The 7,896-nt window shown below is 38.8% G+C and overlaps 1 pseudogene; it reads right to left on the minus strand.

Moving 5' to 3' along the window:
- Window positions 1–5,941: 5,941 nt before the first annotated feature.
- LOC125935172 (L-lactate dehydrogenase B chain-like) lies at window positions 5,942–7,100 on the minus strand (annotated as a pseudogene).
- Window positions 7,101–7,896: the final 796 nt, after the last annotated feature.

The raw sequence follows: 7,896 nt of genomic DNA on the forward strand, positions 1-7,896 counted from the left end.
ACCACGCCTCCTCCCCTTGAGTAACCTCCCGCTCACCCGTTCAAACTTCCTGATCAAAACACGTCCAGCCACCTGTGTAACAGGACTCCGACCCTTCCCCAGCCAATCGGCTGAGGCCACGACCCTTCCCCAGCCAATCGGCTGAGGCCACAGCCATTACCTCACCAACTGCCCCTAGACCCCTATAAAACCTTTGTGCTTTTGAAACTCACTCTCTCTCCCTGGTATCTCACCGCTGCGTTGGTGCAGGTAGGGGACTGATCTCGAGCTAGCTTGAATAAAGGCTCTTTTGCTCTTGCATCGGACTTGGCTCCCTAGTGGTCTTTGGGGATCACAAATTCTGGGCATAACATATCTTTGTTCACAGTGTCTTTTCTCATCTGATATTTTATTTTTATTTATTTTTCATTTTTGTGTCATATATATGGAGAGAATGCACGTGGGGGGTGGAGGGAGGGGCAGAGGGAGAAGGAGAGAGACAAAATCTTAAGCGGGCTCCACACTGAGCATGGAGCCCGATGGGGGGCTCGATCTCACAATTGTGAGATCATGACCTGAACTGAAATCAAGAGTCCTTCACTTTAGGTAGTGAAGTCTGCTACTGTTACTTCTGTCTCCATGGCTTTTGAGGTTTTTCCAGGTTTTGAGTATTTCTTGGAGACACTTTCCCCACTCCAAAGTTATAAAAGTATTGTACTCTCCAACATTTTCTTAAAAGATTATTTATTTTGAAAGAGACTGAGAGAGCAAGCAAAGGATAGAGAGAGAGGGAGAGAGAATCCCAAGCAAGCTCAGCACTGTCAATGCAGAGCCCAACGTGGGCTCGAACCTGACCTGAGATCAATAGTCCAATGCTCGCTCAACTGACTGAGCCACCCAGGCACCCCTTCTTCCAACATTTTTATAGGGTTTTGTTTTGTTTTTCATCTAGCACTTCAATCCAATTGGAATTCGTTTTTATGTCTGTTGCGATGTGTGAAACTGAATAAAGGGAAACCTCACTGAAAATGGAGTAGGGAGGTTGGAGGAGGGAACTCTCATGCCCTGCAACTTGTTGCCAATTGCAGACCCCAACAGGAAGAGGCCTACTTTCCTGCTCCAGCAGGAGGGAGAAAAACTTTCTCCTTGCCTGGTAACAAGTTCGGCCAATAAGAAAATACTACAACTTAGCCAACGAGAAACTGTCACCACCTGGACTATCTCTTTTTTCCCAATGGACTTTCATACAAAGCAGCCTCTCCCAATGTCCTCCTTTTCTCTCTAACATAACTTTCTTCTCTTTTGACTTCTAGACTCACATATGGTTTGCCATGGCCTATAAGTCTTGTATTGCAATTCCTCTGCTATGCCCAAATAAATCCATTTTGCTGGTAAAAATAACTGGCTGTTTTACTTTTAAGGTTGACAGATACAAGGATCTAACTTTTTCAAAAAAAATTTTGACGCTTTTATTCATTTTTGAAAGACAGCGTGATTGGGGGTAGGGCAGAGAGACAGAGGGAGACAGAGAATCTGAAGCAGGTTCAAAGCTCTGAGCTGTCAGCACAGAGCTTGATGCAGGGCTTGGTGCAAAGCTCAAACTCACAAACCACAAGATCAATGACCTGAGCCAAAGTCAGGACGCTTAACTGACTGAGCCACCCAGGAGCCCCTAAAGGATCTAACTTTTTAATTTGTTCTCCTACAGACTATAGATGCTGGAGAGGATGTGGAGAAACAGGAACCCTCTTGCACTGTTGGTGGGAATGCAAATTGGTGCAGCCGCTCTGGAAAGCAGTGTGGAGGTTCCTCAGAAAATTAAAAATAGACCTACCCTATGACCCAGCAATAGCACTGCTAGGAATTTATCCAAGGGATACAGGAGTACTGATGCATAGGGGCACCTGTACCCCAATGTTTATAGCGGCACTCTCAACAATAGCCAAATTATGGAAAGAGCCTAAATGTCCATCAACTGATGAATGGATAAAGAAATTGTGGTTTATATACACAATGGAATACTACGTGGCAATGAGAAAAAATGAAATATGGCCTTTTGTAGCAACATGGATGGAACTGGAGAGTGTGATGCTAAGTGAAATAAGCCATACAGAGAAAGACAGATACCATATGGTTTCACTCTTATGTGGATCCTGAGAAACATAACAGAAACCCATGGGGGAGGGGAAGGAAAAAAAAAAAAAAAAAGAGGTTAGAGTGGGAGAGAGCCAAAGCATAAGAGACTGTTAAAAACTGAGAACAAATTGAGGGTTGATGGGGGGTGGGAGGGAGGGCAGGGTGGGTGATGGGTATTGAGGAGGGCACCTTTTGGGATGAGCACTGGGTGTTGTATGGAAACCAATTTGACAGTAAATTTCATATATTAAAAAAAAAAAAAAAAATCACTTCAAAAAAAAAAAAAAATTTGTTCTCCTACAATGATAGCTAAATGTTTCAAAACCATTTATTGAATAGTCAATCTCTTTCTCATTTACCATTTTTTAGAAGCTTTACTGAGGTGTAATTGATATACAATAAACTTATTAAAAATATACAATTGGATACATTTTGACATATGTGTATACCCATGAAACCATCACCACAATCAAGATAGTGAACTACTCTTATTTCTTAATATCTTCAATTTTATTTATTTATCTTTTGAATAGTTAGCACATTCACATAGTTGAAAATATAAAGACATAAAATGTTTTATTATAAAGTTTCATTACTCATACCTAATTCCAGCCTTAAGTGCTCATTTCCTTCTCTAGAGGCAATCAGTGTCTTTAGTTTCTTTTGTATCCTTATAGAGATGTTTATTTATACCTATATTTATTATTTTTTTAATTTAACTTATTTTTTAAGTAAACTCTACCCCCAATGTGGAGCTTGAACTCACAACTCTGAGATCAAGAGTCCACATGTTCTACCAACCGAGCCAGCCAGGAGCTCCGTCTGGTATGTTTATTATTAAATAGCGATTATACCTTAGTAAAGTTGCTGAAAATATGGTAAGTGAGGAAAAGATTTACTATTCAAAAATAGAAGTATTTATGCATATATAAGCAAATGTATGTATTGTACACACACACACAAAATAGTATATAATACACATTGTTTTTCATATTCCTATTTTTGCCTTACTAATATATTTTGGACATAATTCCATACCTATATGTATGTATTTATTTTATATATCTGTTAACGTTTATTTATTTATTTTGAGAGACAGAGTAAGAGAAGGGGCACGTGCTCACACGTGGGAGGAGCAAAGATAGGGGGAGAGAGAGAATCCCAAGCAGCCTCCATGCTGTCAGTTCAGTGCCGGAGGTGGGGCTTGAACTCATTAACCATGACATCATGACCTGAGCTGAAATCAAGAGTCAGACAAATCAAGGACTGAGCCACCCAGGAGCCCTCTATACCTATATTAAAAAAAATTTTTTTCATTCTCTTTTGCTTCTTAGAATTCTATTGTATGGATATACTCAACAAATATTTATTGAAAACATGAAGTACTTTTCTAAGCTCTGATATATAGTGAAAAAACAAACAAAAATTCTTTCCCTCACAGAGGTTATATTCTAATGAGATCTATCATAATTTATACAACGAGTTTCTTGATAATGGACATTTGGATGGTTTTCAATCTTTTGCCACTATAAACAGCGCTGCAGTGAATACTGTATATATGTCATCTTACGCATGTGCAATCAATTGGTAGAATACAATTCTAGAAGAGGAATTGTTGGATAAGAGCATATGTACATTGGTAATTGATATGATCACATTATTCTTAGTAGAAGATTATCAATTTATACTCCCGCCAATAATGTATTGATTGTGCTGGTTCCTCCATGTATTGTTCTATGTGGATTTTTATTTTCAGCAATTTAATAGGTAAAATAATGACAAGTCATTGTAGAGTTATTTACATGTTTCTTCTGATTAATGATACTGGGCATTTTCTCATATCTTTAAGAGCCATTTCTACTTTTCCTCTTCATCTATTGAGTTGTTAGTTTTTTCTCTCTGATTTATAGAGTGCATATATTAGGACATTTTGGCTTTTCTTCTGCGATTTAACTGTCTAAAATTTTGACCAGTTTGTCATTTATCTTTTGATTAAGGCTATTATGGGTTTTGTTGTGCATAAATTCTGATATTTATAAAATTGAAATGATCAATATTTCCTTTTATAATGTAGGGGAGGTTTTTATGGTACTTAAAACAGTTTTCCCTGGGGCGCCTGGGTGGCTCAGTCGGTTGAGCGTCTCACTTCCGCTTGGGTCATGATCTTGAGGTCTGTGAGTTCGAGCCCGCCGTTGGGCCCTGTGCTGACAGCTTGGAGCCTGGAGCCTGCGTTGGATTCTGTGTCTCCCCCTCTCTCTGCCCCTCCCCCGCTCATGCTCTGTCTCTCTCTCTCTCTCTGTCAAAAATAAATAAACATAAAAAAAAATTTTAAAGTTTTCCCCACTGCAGGATTATAAAAAACTGCAATGATTTCTTCTTGGATTTTTATGATTTCATTCTTTGAATTTAAATATTTAATCTACCTGAAATTATCTTGCCATAAAGTAGGGATTCAACCTAATTTTTTTTTCCATTTGGCTGCCCAAACACTATTTATTAAATAATCTTTCTTTTCTCCATTGATTTAAAATGCTGTCTTTATAACTATTAAATTTTCACATATATTTTTTGCCTTTTTACTCTGCTCCATTGATATGTCTGCATATCCAATGTGTCAATACCACAGTTTTAACTACTGTAGCTTTATAACATAAAGACCTTTTTTTCCCACTGCTCTTGTTTTTCATGATTGTCTCAGCTATTCTTGCATGCCTGTTTCCATATATTCTTTAAAATTAGCTTACACATTCCAATATCTAATTATTTTGTTGGGATTTCTGAGGAGACCAACATATAGCATTTTCCCCCCTCTGTCCATGTTTTGAACAAATTGGGAAAAAATGTAAAGAGTTAGGCGTATGGGAAATAAAAGTATAACTTTTATTAGAGACCAAGGCTGAGTTGGATAGCTAAGAATACTTCCAAATAGGCTTGTGAACTGAAACTTAGAATTAGACAGATATGGCTCCCTCGAATCAGAGGTTACCTCTTAAGGTGGGAGCTGTCCCGGTAAGACTTTGGAACCAATGCTCCTGTAGTCTGTTCACTTCCAAAAAAAAAAAAAACAAAAAAAAAAAAAAAAGAAAAAAAAAAAAAAAGAAAAAAAAAAAAAAAAAAAAAAGGAAGGAAAGAAGCAGCCAAGAAGGTCGATTTTATTCTTCTTAAACTTGTCAGAGGACAAGAAGGAGGAGTGACTAAGGGGTTGGAGCAAGACCTTAAAAGTTACCCCTCCATAGAAAAGGAAACTGAAGATTTCCTTTCTAACAATTTGATGCTGGTATGAGCAAATTATTATCCCACTTTTTAAGATGAAAGGCATACTAAGATGTTAAGAAGTCACACAGACATCTTTATCTTCTACCTCAGTTCATTCCATAGGCAAAGCCCTTCTTGCCTTCGACAAATCCCCTACACTAATTATTTTGGAATATTCTCTCACCCCAACATAAATATGAGAGAAATTATAAAGATAAATTTCTCCATTGCTTTGGGTGTATTTTCCTTCATTGAAATGATTTAGAAATAATCTTTAATATAATCTCATGAATAATCCTTAATTCAAACTTCAATTGCTTCCAGTAGCAATTTCAACACTAAATTCAGCTTTTTCCAGTGGTACTTGTTTCAAGATAGCATCTTTCTTGGCAGCTATCTCACAGTTTGGGCTCCGTCTGACTCACCTCAAATTAACTAACCCCAAAGTGATGCCAACCTGCATGCATAGTTCCCTCTCCATCGTGCTTTTCTTTTTAAAATTTTTTTGGGATAGTTAATTTTATTTGTTCAAGGGCTCATATTGCAACCACTAAACCAAGCATGGCTTCAATTCAGATTCACATATTTAGGAGGATAAAAGCAAACTGTGATCCATGTATATGGATGAAAAACTAAAGGCTCATGGTTAATCACATTGTAGTTTTAAATTTCTATGGGTTAGAAGCCAGAAGTCACAGGTCTTTTAGGTCTTTCTGGATGTCTCACAAAGTATTTGCACTTTTCTTGAGCTGAGCAACCTCATCATTTGTCAGCTTCTGGTTGATAACACTGGTTAATCCCCGAGAGTTCAGGATGCATGGAAGGCTCAGGAAGACTTTCTTCTCAGTGCCATCCATTCCCTTCATCATGGCTGACACTGGATGAATCCTGGATAGATTTTTCAACATGGATTCAGTGAGATCGGCCACACTTAATCCAATAGCCCAGCTGGTATATCCTTTTATCTTGACGACTTTGTAGGCACCATCTTAAGCACTTCCTTCCCCAATTTTCACTGTCATTGTCTGTTCCCATGTCTGGATTCAGTTCCTGGAGAGAAATGCCTGCCCCATTCACGCCACTCTGCACAGCCACACTTGAGTCACCATGTTCTCCCAAAATCCATCCATGGAGCTGCTGGGATGAATGCCAAGTTTTTCAGCCATAAGGTAGAGAAATCTAGCAGAATCCAGATTACATCCTTTCCAATCACATGGTGGTTGGGTAGTCCACTTAGCTTCCAGGTAACATATGTAAGAATATCTACTGGGTTGGAGACCACAGCTCTGATACAATCAGGCCTGCACTTGACTATCTGAGAAATAATGAATTTGAAGACGTTAACATTCCTCTGTACCAGGTTGAGCCGGCTCTCTCCCTCCTGCTGGTGGACTCCTGCAGTTACCACCACAATCTTAGAATTGGTGGTCATGGAGTAATCTTTATCTGCCACAATTTTAGGTGTCTGAAGAAATAAGCTCCCATGTTGCAGATCCATCCTTTCTCCTTTGAGTTTATTTTCCAAAACATCCACAAGGGCAAGTTCATCAGCCAGAGACTTTCCCAGAATGCTGATGGCACATGCTATACCAACTTGTCCAACACCCACTATAGTGATCTTATTGTTTGGGACAGTTGCCTCTTCTGTGACTGGTGCAATCAGTTTTTTCTTAAGAGTTGCCATTGTGCCCAGAGAGAAACGGCTGTAAGAGTCGCATGAAGAAGACAATGTCAGCTGTGTTGTGACTCTCCATAGAGTGTTTTTCTTATCCTTGATGGTGTCTATGGGATTATTGCTGTGGACCCTAAAACTGGGAGAGGAAGACTGGCACCTCTTCTGGTTTGCTGAACTTGAAGTTGGAATTATCCAGGGCCATTCATCTACCCTACATCTGTTCTACAACCCCATGAGATCTGGCTGCACTAAAACTGACCTGCCTTTTGGATGGAACATGTCTCTTCAAGGATCACTGAGCTCCTCCTAATCCACATGTTCTTCTAGGTGGTAGATCCCCCTTAGCCCTCCAACTCTTGTGCCCCACCCCGAGACACATGGTTCCATGGAATTCCAGAGCAGGGGCTTTCTTCCCAAACATATGTTCGGAAACAAAATACTGCTTACTTTTAAATCGCTATGTTAATATGGTAGGTACCCATAGGAAGAGAAAGAATCATCTTAAATGTACGTCATTACTGGAATCAGAAGAGTGAATTTATTTTTGAATGTGCTGCTGAAAAAGAATTCAGCTTTACTGCATAACCTCCTAAAGAACTAATGCAAGTCATGATTACAAAAAGCTTTCATGGCCTTTGTGTGTGTGTGTGTGTGTATGTGTGTGTGTGTGGTTTTCTTTCTTTGCCTTTCTTCTCTTTTCTTTTCTTTCTTTTCTTTTCTTTTCTTTTCTTTTCTTTTCTTTTCTTTTCTTTTCTTTCTTTCATTTTAAAACTCATTCTCTATCTTTGTGCTACTGAGTTCAAGCACACTCCACTTAAGAGCTTGTTAATGTTCATCACAGTATCTGTGTT

Source organism: Panthera uncia (genome assembly GCF_023721935.1).
Source record: "Panthera uncia isolate 11264 chromosome A1 unlocalized genomic scaffold, Puncia_PCG_1.0 HiC_scaffold_17, whole genome shotgun sequence".
Lineage (NCBI taxonomy): Eukaryota > Metazoa > Chordata > Mammalia > Carnivora > Felidae > Panthera > Panthera uncia.